Raw genomic sequence first — 16698 nt, forward strand, 5'->3', positions numbered from 1 at the left:
TCATGTGACTTCCCCATATTGTGGCCCAACTTCGCAACCCGTCGTTCAACGATGAGAGAATTGACTAAAAATATGTGGACGAAACATTCGCAGAACTAGATAGACGCCATAGCAGAATGGTTGCGCTATGCAGACTAAACAGCTTTTTAAGAACTTTTAAACTTGCTTGATCGAACTGAAAACATTGCACGTCATGTTTATAAGTAAAAATCTGGAGCGCCAAAAACTTCCATTATGAGATAAACGATTCTAAATTAGTTCTAAAAACAGTGTCTAAAAATAGTTTTCATCCTACCGTTTGGTGGCGGTAGACCGATTACGAACTGTATGGTCGCGATACTAGGTTATTACCGCGTTGCAATTCTGTTGAACCGTACCGATACCGTAGAGTTCCGCGTTCGGACTTCGCTGATAAGAGAACTACTGCAAACAAGTCTGGACTATCGGTCATCGACCTGTGAAAGGAATGGACCGCATTAAGATCATACTGGAGATCTGTCGGGCTCTAGAACGTAATTGAGGTTCGGATTGCGGTTTACATACGGCTGCATGCAATGAGGTGGATGCATACAAACTGGACTAGAAATCTATGGCATTTCATCTATCCAAGAACTAGCTGTTGCTCGCGACTTTCGTCAGTGTGAAATTTCACAGTTTTGTATTTTCCCGTGGGACTGAGATATGTTTCTATATTTTTCGGGATCGGGAAAAGAACCCATAACGGTTCCAGTTTTAAAACTGTCTCTATACGCAATTTCGTCAACATTGGTGGTTATAAAAATAACAGACAGATAAACAGGCAGACATACATTTTAACACTAAGTATTCTAATTATTACCAGAAACGATGGCCGCTGGGGCAGACGTGTTCTGGCAAGCGCAGTGTGGGACGACCCGTTGGACTGACGACCTTAAGAAGGTAGCATGAAGTGGGTGGATGAGGAACGCAGAGGATTGTGTTGGGTGGCGTACTCTTGGAAAGGCCTATGTCTAGCAGTGTACGCAAACAGGCTGATTGATTGATTATAATTATTATGAGTAGGTACTTTTAGTGTCGTGATAGCCTATAGTCGTTGAGACGTCTGCCCTCTGTTCTGGTTCATGAGACCCGCTGACAGACAGACAGACGAACGGGCAACGGAGGCTTAGTAATAGCGTTGGCAACCTTCGGGTACGTAACCCTAAAAAAGATTCTATAAAGATCCCGTCAGTGCTGATAGGTCCTGAAATGCAATAACATTTAGGTACGTTCTTAGTGTTGGTTTATTTAGTTATTTTTCTTCTTTCAATAGAATTTTCAGTATTTGCACGAGACCTGCAGTAATTCACTATGCAACTGCGAAATGTTTTCGTGTTTAATTTTCCTTGTGCCACGACAAGCAACCAACGAACTCTAAACACGCTATTTTGTTCTAAATACCTGTTTTTGAAACTAATAAATCAATAACCCCTAATAATCCATAGTAATACTATAAATGCGAAAGTGTGTCTGTCCGTCTGCTAGCTTTTCATGGCCCGTTTATTCAATCGATTTTGACAAAATTTGGTACAGAGATAACTTGCATTGCGGGAAGGACATTGGGTACTTTTAATCCCAGAAAATCAAAGGGATTTTTAAAAACCTAAACCCACGCCGACGAAGTCACGGGCATCATTTAGTAAATAATAAATAAACACTTTTTGTCTATGATAAAATACATGACCGTGTTTTATTGTCAAAGGTTTAATAAAAGGAAAAATTAACTGACTGACATTATTTAACTACCTACTGGGTCTAAAAGTTGAAATCTTGCACAGAGGTTTTCTTTGACGTAGACCCCCTACTATTTTCTACTTTTCAAGAATAAAGTTCCATCTAAGCGACGCTGGGGCGGGTCCCCAGTCAGTGTTGAATATTTTTCCTGTGAATACCGCTGACTGTAAGGGTGCGTTTCCACTGGAAAGGAGCGGAGTAGAAATGTCAGTATTCAATAGTCCAATCAAGTTAGTGTTAGATGACGAGATACTTTAATGGTCTCAGGTCCGCTCTGTTTCAGTGAAAACGCACCTTTATAACTACCAAGACGTACCTACGTATTACCTACATCCTGTATGTAGGTAATACGTAGGTAACCAAAACGGTAACAAAAACTTTGCGTTATTATTAGACTACCCAAACACAATCCAATGCCAATAAATAATCATTTGCCTTGCTAATCTTGTAGTTTTAGTAAATTAGTATTTTTCAAACCCACAATGTATGGCGTGCAATACATTGGGAACTTTTAAAAATACAGGATTTTCTTTTTTGCGTTTTTTTCTGTGGTATCATTTCAGTAATCATCAGTACTATCACCTATCTTCGTTTTTGCTAGCGTTCTGGTTACACCCTGTATACTACAGTAACGTATGCACAATAAAAACAGACAGAAGCAAAGCAGTAATAAATTGCCATGATTCATTTAATTCTGATATTATTTATTGTCACATGTGACGCAAAAAGTTGATCAATTAAAAATTGTCTCTTGTATTTAAGTTTTAAGCACTGGCCATAATTTTCAACTCGACTGGTTAGGTATACTCTGTCTACGGAAAGAAGTTAATATAGAGCTGTCTCTGTTATATGATCTCATACAAATGACAAAGACAAAAAAGTCAGTGAGCGTTAACCATTTTCAGTGACCAACCAATCATAAACGACCGTTTCCGTACTACCTTGTTTCCGTTGATAGAGTAGTACGGAAAACATAGACTCGTTTGTGATTGGTTGGTCACTTAAGATAGGTGGACCAGAATCTCATGAAAAATATTGAAGTGGGATTCCGAAGTTAGCAGCGCTATACTCTGTGAGTATCCTGTGTACATAGTGCACTGTGGTGAATATTGTGGTGAATTATTAATATTCACCACAGAATACTATATGGCGTGTTCGCGGAGTACAGTGTTGCTAAATTTGGAATTTCATATCGTGAGATTTTGGTCGACCTATAACACCCCACTGACTGTTTTGTCTTTGTCATTTGTATGGAATTACGTAACAGAGAAAGCCCTTTACATGAAAGCTCTTACATGAAAAGCGCTACTTCAGGTAGGGCCGACTCTTAAGTGCTATAAAAAATTGGACCAGTAATTTTTGTCATCTGCTGACCTTATTAAATCAAGGCCGTTTTTAATGTCGAGACTTTTGATGTGAAGTTACGCCCAATCTGGGTAGAATTTTAGCCAGATTGTCCACACACGTAAGTATAGTTCGCGACAGGTCGAGATGGCAAACGGGGAGGGAACGCCCCTCACACCCGCACAGCCTCCGCGCTAACCCGGTGCGGCGAGCGCGGGTAACGTGCGTGTGTCCGCCTGATACCCCGATTACCATCTCGACCTGACGCGTACTATAAAAACGTGTGAAATTTGACAACTTGCTCTTGGCCAGCTTTGACAATTTGCTCTTGGATTATGACTAAAACTATTATGTATGTACAACATTCTGAGAGGAGACTCGTGCTCAGTAGTGAGCCGGCGATGGATTGAGATATACCATTGAAGTTCATAAGATTTCGATCGAGATATTTTAACAACTAGGTACCTATATCAATTTTGTAATAGTAAGTAGATATATATGTATGTATGTTCTTTATTGCCCAACGAAACACAAATGACAGGTTACAAAAAAGAATTCTTCAAAAGTAGGTACAAAAGAATATTATTACTAGGTACACTGTAAAACTGTTTAAAACGTAATCGCCATCCGTTGCCTCTGTTTTTGTCATAGTTTTAAATTCTGACTGCGACGTAGCCATTACAGTTACTATTTTTTCCTAGTAATACGTTCCCAAGGAAATTCAAATGCAAATCTAATTGCAATGCAAGCTGTTCATGTAAATTACTATGAATTTTTAAATCAAGTGGCATTTTCAGTTCGACTAAAACATCGGAAAAATCTCTGAATTTCAAAATGAATTCGCAGCGGGCTACGTCAAAAATTCCAACTTTCATGTCTCTGCGGAACGTTGTTGGAATTAAAAATTTGTTCCCCTATGCGCACCATTTGCGGCTGTAGACTTTGTAGGCTTTAGACAAGACTATTTTATACTTTGACACATTTTAAACTTCTCTCCTTGTCATAAAAACCGGCCAAGTGCGAGTCAGACTCGTGCACTGAGGGTTCCGTAGTCGGGTATTTTTTCGACATTTGGCACCATAAATCAAAAACCATTATACATCAAAATAATTAAAAATCTATTTTAGAATGTCCAGGTAAAGCCCTCTCATATGATACCCCACTTGGTATAATTATCTCACTTTGGAAATTGAAAATACTAATTATTATTTGTTCATGAATACAATATTTTAATTTTTTTGTGATGTAACCACAAATTCACGGTTTTCGGATTTATTCCTTTACTACCATAAGATCGACCTACCTGCCAAATTTCATGATTCTAGGTCAACGGGAACTATCCTATAGGTTTTTTTTCAGATACGACAGACGGACAGACAAACAGACAGACAGACAACAACGAGGTGATCCTATAAGGGTTCCTTTTTCCTTTTGAGGTACGGAACCCTAAAAACTTGTATTTGCTTACGTCGAATAATATTAGTAATGTTTAACATTATAATAACTTGTTATAAAGGAAATATAATACATGTAATATTAAATAGGTATGCTAAAACATGATTAAAAATGATTATGATTAAAAACATGAATTTAGATGAGATCATATTAATTATTCTTGTGATTTTCACTAGCTGATGCCGGCGACTTCATCCGCGTGGATTTAAATATTTAAAAAATCCCGTGGAAACTTGATGCTTCGAAAATAAAAATAAAAAGTATTCTTATGTCCACCTCCAGTATAAAACCTGTCTCCAAATTCGTCAAGTTTCGTCAAGATTGGTTCAGGGACTAAGCCGTGACAGACAAAATATAATAGACAGGCACTCATTCGCATAGGTATATTGATGTGGATTAATAATTATTATTTTTGCACGTAATTACCATAATATTTTAATATTGATTATGTTACTTATAATAATAAGTATGTATGTTATTTGATAGTCTTTTGCATATTTGCATTTTAAATTCTTAGTTACGTCGTAAAACTAATTCGAAGACCATCGAGGACATCCACTCTTACTGAGTTGCAAATTTCTGTGATCTAGTGAGAGGTTGGCTCTGGCTAAAGCACTTTCACGAAGCTTGAAGTTTAACGCGCAGTAAAATTTTGAGGTTTTTAAGGTGATTTGGACATCATTGCCATTTTGGCCTTTACTTATTAGGGTTCCGTAGTAAACAAGGAACCCTTATAGTTTCGCCATGTCCGTCCGTCCGTCCTCGGTTAATCTCAGAGACTATTAGTGCTAGAAATCTGTAATTTGGCATGAGTATAAATATTAATCACGCCGACAAAGTGGTGAAATAAAATTTTGATAAATATTTTTTTTTAGCTTTGCTCCCCTGCATGTAAAGTGGGGATGAACTTTTTTTTCTCGTCTACCCCATAGTGTGGGGTATCGTTGAATAGGTCTTTAAGTTCAATAATGCGTTCAGGATGTTAATGGCTCTACCTCGTTACTGTAGTGCGTCGGGGATGTTCGCGGATGCGCATGTGGATTGTTTCTACACGACCATGCGTAAACGGTGCACATCCCTGGTGCGCAGGGTATGGGCTAGCTCCAGTGGCATCCTGAGGGCATTTGCTGACAGGTTTGATTGTCAGTACCTGAACCATTGTCATATGGTGCACGTGCTGACTAATCAGGCCTGTCTTAGATATAGTATTAGGATTAGGTAAATAGTTATAAGATTACTAACATTAGTTTTTAAGGCGTGTATTATTACTAACAAATTATGCTCGTGTTTTATGATCGAATTAAATGATTTTTATTTTTATTTTATTTTTATTTATTTAAAGGAAAACTATCATGGCTAAGTAGGGTTCACAGGTTAAGGAGTTACATCTGTTTTTCGAGGATTGTGACTACGGAACCCTACACTGCGCGTGGCCCGCCTCGCACTTGGCCGGTTTTTTGACAAGTCAAAATGACAATCGGAGAGAGAACGCCCCGCACACCCGCACAGCCCCCGCGCTAACCCTAGCACCTACATAAATTACTTTTGTGACGGCGTCTGCAGAATGTGTTAATATACATTCAACCTTAGGCACTTGTCCCACCATCGACGATTAGCGAGAAACGAGTTGAGCTTAAAACTAGAAACATGATGGCGATCAACTAGATGCGAGTGTGTAGTTGGGATAATTTTGTCGCTGGGCTATGAGCATGAGAGCCTGCCTACAATTAATGCCTGCGCAAACTGCTCACTGCTCAACTGTTTTCACCGCTAAGAGAGTAGGTATATTTTTCTTTGATAGCTCTTAGACAAATTAGTGGAGAGAGGTCTTGCCGACAGTATGCATAAGCAGCGATCAACTATTGATATATTTATGTCTTTTATTGACACGGAATCATACACGACTGTACAATACCTGGCAAGAAATATTGTACATCGTCCTTCAGAAAGAGATAGCAGTTTAGTAGAGTGTTATCTCTGTCGCTAAGCTCGACAAAACGTCACATAGGTATGCCTGACGGAGACAACGATCAACGAAGCCGAAATATCTTTCTAAAGATCGAAGTACAATATCTCTTGCCGGCTACTGTACGTTATTTAAGCGAGAAAATATTCATTAGCTATTCGCTTCCTCGTCGCCTGCTGGTGGGACAAGTGCCTTTGAGTCGGAGATACGATTAACAAGAACTTAGGCTTAGAGCGTATCTATAGAGCGTACTTTGACTTTGCTCAGCTCTTTGACATTATAAAAACAGTGTCTTAAGTCAGAGATGGAGTTATATCGCTGACATATCTGACTGTATCTCAATCTGTACTGTTTTAATTGAAACTTAAGTCTGAGCAAAGTCAAAGTGCCTACGTTCTATAGTTCTCAGATGTTCTCAGCATGTTCTCAGCCTAGGGTTAAGCATTGGTGTCCGCTACACTGTCGGAGCGCAGTGAAGATCATTCCTTAATCTAAGACCAAGATGATACAAATGTGAATCCATCCTAAGGGAAAGGGATTCAGTAGCCCCACGGGTGGATATTATAGTTAATGTTTATACATAAAACAAAGGCGAGGATATCATCCTGCCTGCATCGTTCACACGAGGGCGTACTGAAACACGTGGTGTTTGTTCCCACCAATATTATGGGCCGAGCAGTATCATGCGGGCATATTCTACCGATATTCCCGCAAACAATGCAAGCCATTCCGAAAATACATCACGCAATATTGAAACTTACGATTCTCTGTTATGGCCTATTTTAGTACGATGTAATTTTTTGTTTGGTACTTTATTAGAAAGATGTATTGAATTCTTAAAAGAAGTAATGGATAGATTGCCTTTCTTAATGGAAAGGATTGATGACAAATTATTTGTGGATATTGTATGGTTTGTATTGTATGCCCTGCGTTGCCTACTTAGTGCGTTGGAAGTAACAATCCATTACACAATTATTAATGAATTCCTTAATAACAATTAAGTATTAATCAAAGCAACCAGCTGAGCTTTCAGTACCTAACCCACAGGATGGTGTAGTCAAATTTTTAATTGAATGAAAACTGGGATGTTTAGTTTCGTTCAAAAATGAAAAAGTCACGCAAATTTTCAATATTTAGGTATTTTTGGAACGTTTCTCGATTTTCAAAATTTCCACTTGTGCAAACCCAGGGTGGCTCAGATTTTAGATTTAGATTTATTCATTTCATTTCAAATCAGAGTTCCTACGGGATTTTTAAAAAACTAAATCCACGTGGATGAAGTTGCGGGCATCATCTAGTCACTACACTACACTACACATCCATATTCATAATATCCATATCCTATCCATTATCAATGCGAAAGTGTGTTTCTTTGCTTGACCTTCCGTCACGCCCTAACTAAGCAACCAATCGACTCGATTTTTGATATAGAGATAGTTAAAAGGACGGAGAGTAACACATAGGCTACTTTTTATCCCGGCAAATCTTTCGGATTTTTGGCAATTTTTAAAAATCCAAGCCGTGTGAACTAAATTTAAATGTTATGAATATTGGTATTTTTAACTGTATTTTGAACACACCTTCGAGCATTTCGGCAATAAAAGTGTATTTTGTTAGTGATTCTCTCAAATTGATATAGTTGTAGGTTTCATTATGTAGTTTGATTTTAATTTAGTGTGTAACGATGGGGCTGGCATATAGATAAGTATCTATAAAAGCCCCTTAGAAAATGTCAGATTAAAGAAAATCCAAGCGGATAGAAGACGAAGCGGGCATTAGCTAGTAAGTAAAAAAGTGAGGGAGCTAGTACCTACCTAATAAAGTAAAGAATGCCATTTTTCTATCGGAATAAACTTGATACCGAATTGAATACCCTCGTCGAAGATAACGAGGGCCCTCGCTGTAACAAGCACGCGTCACTCGCTTTTTATCATATCGACACATTTCTCCCTTTATTTCACCTTTCAAACGCACCGGGCTTTGATACATAGTGACACATTGTGACACGGAATCACAATAAAGGTAAAGTTGGAACATAGTAAATTACATTCCTAAGGCGCTGTCCTAATACAACGGGATTGCGCGATCATCGCGCGAGTATGCGATGCGACCATCGCGTGCTTGCATCTAATAGAACGCGAATACGCGATCATCGCGGCTCTACAAAGCCGAAATCTCATTCTAACGGCGGTTACGCACTCATCCGATCCTAGTCCGTGTAAATACGTTCCTTTTTGTTTTTTATGGGAGCTTATGACATAATATGTCGTAGATAATCGCTGGTTTTCTCACGGATGACGGATAGAACTCGGATAGTGGAATTGCAGTGCGTAATCGCCGTGAAGGTAGGTACATTATTTTCTGCCGCGTACTGTACTAGGTACGTTGGTTTGAACTCCTCCTACCTTTTCAGTCTCCGATAAAAGAGCGACAACAAGCTTACGGACCCACATCTCACCTATTTACCTAAGTACATATTTTTATTTACAAAATAATAACGGAATATAAACAATAATAAACAAATCACGACAAAAGGACACGGTTAACTTGAAAGAGGTATGGTAGTTTTATTACACCCCTAATTGGTTTCTACGTGGCATCGTACCTACCGGGAAGCTTAAGTATGGCAAGCTTACGAGTAGATAGGCATATAACGGTTTTATTATAATGCAATTTTGATACGTACGCGTTAGTAATTTTCATTAAAATTTATGAAGCAACGCGCAGGCTGCATGGGCTTTTGATGTTAAATAGATAGAGCGTTTGAGATAATTATTGACTACCAGCGTCGGTGATTTTACGTGGTTAACGAAAATGGGACGAGGTCTAACCTCGGTCGGTTAGTGGTCGGTTAAAATTATGCAATGTTACTATGTACCTACATATTAAAATATCCACCTGTTAAATCGGTAGATTTTCTATAGTTATTTGTAAGAAACGTGTAAGCGTTTGAAATATTGATTGTAAGTATTAACTTGAAAACTCGCTTGTTGTTTGTCGCCCGCGCGGCGTACCTGATCTAGTTAATTTTAAATCCTGTTTAATGTTCTTTAACAGTCGGGGATAATATAGGTACGTAGCTATCTAGCAGTGAAAGAATTTCCCGAGATTACCCCTAGGTACATACAAACTCACAGATACAGATTTACCTCTTTATCACTGCCGTGAATGACATCTTAATCATCTATTAACTTGGTACATGCCGTGAAATGACATCTTAATCGTCTATTACTACATGATACAACTTATTATAACCAGTCTGTCTGTGTGGACTGATGTTATAAACAACAGCTGAACCAATTTTACGGACAGGTAGAGGACTACCCAAGGGGTGAGTAAAAGATAAAAGAGGTACTTACGGGACTATATAAAAACCGGCCAAGTGCGAGTCAGGCTCGCGCACCGAGGGTTCCGTACTACAGTCGTATTTATTCGTCGTCGATAATTCAAAATCTGTGATGCATAAACATAAATAAAAAATAATACTGGTATACCAATACCCTACTTGGTATAATATATATCTACCTAGTTATCTAACCTTGAAAATTAAAAATAATAATATTTGTTCATGAACACATTTTTTTTTCTATGATGTAATCACAAATTTACGGTTTTCGGATTTATTCCTTTACTTATGCTATAAGACCTACCAACCATGATTCTAGATCAAGAGAAGTACCATATAGGTTTTCTTGACAGACGGACAGACAGACAGAAGACAAAGACTGTGATCTTATACCTAAGTCTTATAAGGGTTCTTTTTTCCTTTTGAGGTATGGAACCCTAAAAAACCAGGTGGACGTAGGTGTACCTAATCGTGGGCAAAATATACAATAGTTTAGACTAAAAATTGAAACATCTATTCTAAGTGTTCTGTCACGTATTTTATGTGACAGAATTAAAGACTGAAGAAATATGCTGTCTGTAAGTTAAACTTACGGGTATCTTGCGGCTCGGCGAGCTTTGAGCGCGATTGGGTTTCATTCAAAAGCTCGTGGTGGTGGTCTTGTTAAAGCGATAACTTTAAAATAGAGTAGGTAATTTAATATCAAAATCACCGTCCACTTGGTCGAGTGGATGCTCAAAACTTGTTTCAAATAAGCCACAAAAAAGCTGTATTCTATCTAAAAGTGTATATTAGGTAATTAAAACTCCATTAGGTAGGTAGGTACTCAGTTGAACCATTTGTGAAAAAATTCTTAATTTGCGTGGCAGCTATTTCTTTATGAATTCTATTATATTTTGTTGTTATAGCGGCAATAGAAATACACATTCTGTGAAAATTTCAAATCTTTCTGTCACGGATCATTACAGACTGACGGACGGACAGACAGATGGATGGCCGAAGCTTAGTAATAGGGTCCCACCGTATACCTAGCCCACTAAACAAACACCTTTTCGTTATAGATGTCACCCTTCGATGGCTGGAGTGAAGACTCCGTCGGGGAGGGGCAATGCACGCAAAACAGACAAAACCTGCCTAGCGAGAAGAAAGTAAGAACTATCAAGATAAATTCGGAAACGTAACAAATCTTACAAGTATCCGTGAAAAAAGTTTTATTTCGCTTCATTAAATCACTACCTACCTTCGTCTTTTGCCCAAGGGAGACAAATACTTTAATAAAATGTTGCCTCAATCAATCTTCAGCCCATTAGGCGATTAGATATACTCTATTAAATAAAATCGATCCCTCCCACGCTACTCTTTCGATACATCGATATCATTTGTACACAAAATTAATTTACTATTCGTAGATTCGTACACATCCATCATTTATAAGGTCTGATATTGTCAGTCTGTATAAATTTTAATTAGCCGTTTTTAAATTGTATATTTGAGTTGTGATACACAGATTAATTCAATCATGTTTTTATGCTTTTCCTTATTAAGATTTTCAAGCTTTTAATTAGATTCGTAAGCTTTTATCTGTGTGTTGGAAAATATCAAATATTCTAATAATGCTCTCTATTGTGGATTTATGGAGCGAACCCCGTTGAAATTTTTTTAATGTTTAAAATATAATGAACTGGACCCGTGACTTCGTTCGCGTGGATTTAGGTTTTTTGAAAATCTCGTGGGATTTTTTTGATTTTCCGGGATAAAAAGTTGCCTATATCAATTTCCGGGATGCAAGCTATACCTCTGTTCCAAATTTCATATACATCGGTTAGACGGATGGGCCTTTAAAAATCCTGGAGGACCTCTTTAATTTTCTGGGATAAAAAGCTTTACCTACTAAATAAAGACTTTTTGAACTCAAGGACCCAACTCCTCGGTCCTGATGCATTCTTAAATCGTGCTGATCCCACGGGATTTTAAAAATGTTTTTACGAAATTTGGTACTGAGATATCTGACATCTAGGGGATCAGCTATACGTACGGATAGACTTTTTGTCCTGGAAAATCAAAAGTTGCCACGGGTTTTAAAAACCTAAATCCACGCAGGCGAAGCCGCGGGCATCAGCTAGTCGTTAAATAAAAACTTGGTTAAAACGAAATATTACCGATAGTCTTGACAGTTTAGTTAAAATAAAGTACATTTGTGCCTGTATGAGTAGGTATGCTTACAGTGTTGCGGAATAATCGCTATACAAATGTGTATGTTTTTATGTCACGGTCATTGCATGACAATGACAGTGCAGTACCACTGGTTGATCTCAGTCAATTCTGGCAATTTATTTTATAGACCTTTATATTGTGTAATGGTGTAATGTATTTAATGTAAATCATAATGCCAAACTATTTAGTACAATTTTGATATGTATAGCTGTAGTATGTCTGTCTGTTTTTCACGGTCTTTCCCCTTTGTTCAACCGATTTTGACGAAATTTGATAGGAACACAGCTAGGGTTTAATTTTCAATAACTTAATTAAAATGGATGCATATTATAACTATACTATTGCCTGATTACCTTTTTTTCAACGCTGGGAAATGCGTTTACGCATCCACCTCTCTTGGAAGCCAGCCAGCTAACCGGCCAGCCAACCAACTGGAGGGAAGGTATGTGGGACTCGCCGGCATGCAGAGAAGCGACCGGAAAACCCAGCGGCTCGGCGCGGCGCGGCGCTCCTGCACGTCGCTTGGCGACTGGATCACGGGACCACCGAAGCAATCGACCCAGCCAGCGGCGTTCGCCGAGGCGGACCCTCCACCGGGGACCTACTCATGAGGTCCCCCACCGCACGTCCGAGGCGCACCGACGAAATGCGTGCGCCTCCCGACCCGGGGACCCAACGGGATTGCGAGGTTGCCATACCAGCACCGTAGGACCCCAGCGTCTATCGGTTTTACGAACTATGTGCGTGTCCTGCCCATTGCCACTTCAGCTTCGCAACCCGTTGAGCTATGTTGGTAAGTTCTATGGTGTAAGTAAGTACAATTAATTTATAGATTTCCTACGGGCTCAGCAGACCCATTAAAGTCCAATCAGAAAATTATTTGCCACACAGAAAAATGACTGTAGCATTTATCCTTTAACCGGTGACGCAATATATCCGCTGGAAATTATAACAAATGCGGCCATAAACAGGCAGCCAGCGGCAGTCGTGAACAACCACGCCTATGCTAAGGTACCAGTCCGAAATCCGAATACCATGCCAAATCTAATTATACTTATAAAAGGAAAAGGTGACTGACTGATCTATCAACGCACAGCTCAAACTACTGGACGGATCGGCCTGAAATTTGGCATGCAGATAACTATTATGACGTAGGCATCGACCAAGAAAGGATTTTCGAAAATTCAACCCCTAAGGGAGTTGTTGACTGTTCAGCGATACGGTATCGCTCGATACCACCTGTTGACAAAGACAAAACAGGTTTCTTCCATTAGGGATTAAATGCAGGAGCGATGCGTTACTATAATCTACATCATGTGGTTCGGTGATGTCTATGAGAGATGGCGATATCAATTAATGCAAATCTAGAGATGGCAATACATACCTTTTTTTTTTTTTTTTTTTTTTTTTTCGAGGGGGAAATCTTCTAAAGATACCCAATCGGGTTATGTGGGATTTCTACCCACTAAAACCCCCTCGGTGGCCCTCCTCCGCGCGTTATTGAGAGGCTCCGGGAACTCTAAAGAACGTACGCCGGTGCCTCTCTCGCGCGACGCCCGTTGGACACATCCTGGCGAAAGTGCAGCTAGTCGCGACCTCGAAGTCCTAGCGCCTGGGACTATTGGTTAGACTGATCAGGACGTTGATCAATGTCGCCCTGATGTCTCCGCCTTCGAGCAGGATCAGCTCGCTCGCGAACCCGCTCGGCGGCCTCCTTCTTGAACATTACTGTTTCACAGAAGGAGACCACTGCCCGCCATGCTTCATTGTTTTTTTTTTTTTTTTTTTATTCAGATACAAGTTAGCCCTTGACTGCAATCTCACCTGATGGTAAGTGACGATGCAGTCTAAGGTGGGAGCGGGCTAACCTGGAAGGAGTATGGCAGTTTTTATTAAACCCATACACCTTTGGTTTCTACACGGCATCGTACCGGAACGCTAAATCGCTTGGCGGTACGGCTTTGCCGGTAGGGTGGTAACTAGCCACGGCCGAGGCCTCCCACCAGACCAGACCAGAAATTTAGAAATTATAAAATTCCAAATCCCTGCCAGGAATCGAACCCGGGACCTCCCTCTGATAAGAACACAGCGCTTACCACTGCGCCAGGGAGGTTGTCAAAAACCTTGTCCTCCAGCATTGCCGCTATGACAGCCGGTGGTGACAAGTCTCTCCCTATGCAGCCGACCAGGGTGCACCGCTCGGACTCCCAGGTAGGGCACTCTTCAAGCGTGTGCTGCGCGGAGTCCCTGTCCTCTTCACAGTGGTGACATCGCGGGGTCATCTCGCGACCGATCCGACACAGGTACTCACCGAAACAACCATGTCCGGTAAGTACCTGCGTCAGTCTGAAGGTTACGCTGCCATGTTTTCTCCCCAGCCAGGCTTCGAAGTTTGGTAGAATGGCATCGACAATGCGTTGGCGTGCGTTTCTCTCCTCGTCTAAACGCTTGCGCCAATTTACTAATGCTTGCCGGTGCGCTTGCCGTCGCAGAATTCCGGTATTTAACCCGCCTGCACTCCTTTCGCAAACTGCGCGGGTCTGGGTATACAGTCTCGCATCCATGTCCGCCAATATATCCAGAGGCGGAAAACGAGCCAGAATAGTAGCCGCCTCGAAGGATATGGTCCGATATCCACGTGCAACCCTTATAGCTATCTTGCGCTGTACGCTATTTAGCTTCTTCCTGAGACGCTGGACACCTGAAAGCCTTTGCGACCATACAGGCGCCCCGTAGAGAGCTATTGATCGTACTACCCCGGCGTAAAGTCGACGAACCCCTTCTCGTGGCCCCCCGAGATTAGGCAGCAGACCGTGCATTGCACCAACTACTTTTTGGATTCTGGGGACAAGGCGCTCAAAATGTTCTTCAAATCCCCATCTGCCGTCCAAGGTAAGACCCAAATATTTTAAGTATTTTCCTACCTGGACATCTACGTCACCCACGCGAATCAACGAACTGGGTGGTTCCAGACGCCTGGGTAGCCCGTGGAACCATAGTGCCTCTGTTTTATGAGGCGCTACTTTAAGTCCGAGTTCGTGGATTTTACCCACTACGCAGGCCACCCCGGCCTCTGCAAGCCTTAATGCCCCCTCAAATGTGTCGCCTTCGGCTAGCACCATGGTATCATCGGCGTAGCAGACCATAGTTATACCAGACGGGACAGTAACACGAAGAACTGCGTCGTAAGCCAGGTTCCACAGGAGAGGCCCTAATACGGAGCCCTGTGGAACACCGCAGTTTACTTCTCTCCTGTGCGTGAGACCATCCCGCCCTGTATAAATAATTGATCTGTCGCTTAGATACGCCCCTACTATGTTGCGCAGGTATGGAGGTACATTGCAGTAGGTAAGAGCATCCCTTATAGAGGTCCAAGGGAGGGAGTTGAAGGCGTTCACAATGTCTAAGCTCACCGCTAACGCCACTCCACCCCCCCGGACAGCCCGTTCAGAAGAATCGCGAACACGAAGGATTGCATCTACTGTTGATCGCCCCTGTCGGAAGCCAAACTGACTTTCAGATAAGTCGGGGCCCACACGGGACAGATGGTCACTGAGGCGGGCAGCTATTATTCGCTCGAACAACTTGCCTACTTCGTCCAAGAGACATATGGGTCGGTAAGCTGATGGAGAATCCGCAGGTCTGCCTTCCTTTTTAAGGAGAACTAACCGTGCTTGTTTCCAGCCGGTTGGAAAAATGCCCGAACGAAGACAGCTGTTGAACAGTTGTCTCAACCTGTATCCTAAAACCTCCAGGGCTAAAACCCAAGCACGCCCTGGTATGCCATCTGGGCCTGGTGCAGTATTACCAGCTGCTAGACGCCTAATCGCTCGTTTCAGCTCCTCTTTCGAGACGTTTAGTTCTTCTGACCAGACTTCTAGCAGTTCCATGGTAGTAGAAGAGCTATTCTGGGCCCTGGGAAAAAGAACATCGACTATCCGCTCTACACAGTCTGGGTCAAGGGTTTCAGTCAGTGGAGGGACCCACGGTCTGAGTTTGCCAAGTACAATTTTATACGGGCGCCCCCATGGATCCCTATCCAGCCCTTCGAGCAGCTCTCTCCAACTCCGCGCTTTAGCATTTGCAATTGCAACCTGTAGTGTTTTTGTGGCTTCCCGGTAGGCAGAGTAAGCGACTGCGGTTGCTTCGGCTGTAGATCTCCGCCTTCTTCTGGCCCTCGTATACTGGCGTCTAGATCTTAGGCATATTCTACGGAGTTGCGCTATGTCTTCGGACCACCAGTAAACTGCCTGGTTTTTGGTCTGTCTGCATTTTGGCATCGATGTATTGCATATGCCCGTCATAGTTTCCCGGAACCAGACCGCCTCCTCTTCCGGGTCGGGTAATACCGCTTGAGACCGTTCTGGCCAGGCTGCGATGCAGGCAGCAGCAACTAATAGATCGCGGTCGAGCTTTTTAAGAGACCAACGTTGCGATTGGCTGCTATTTTGTCGTGCAATACTGTCAGAAGTTCCCGTGGATACTACAAAAACGATGTGGCGGTGGTCTGAAAGTGTAACCACTTCTTCTGCAACCCGCCATCCCGACACCATGCGTGATGCAGAAGGAGTCGCCCATGTAAGATCCACGATCGACTCACCCTGCCACCGCACACAAGTGC

This window comes from Maniola hyperantus, chromosome 3, assembly GCF_902806685.2.
Source record: "Maniola hyperantus chromosome 3, iAphHyp1.2, whole genome shotgun sequence".
Taxonomy (NCBI): Eukaryota; Metazoa; Arthropoda; class Insecta; order Lepidoptera; family Nymphalidae; genus Maniola; species Maniola hyperantus.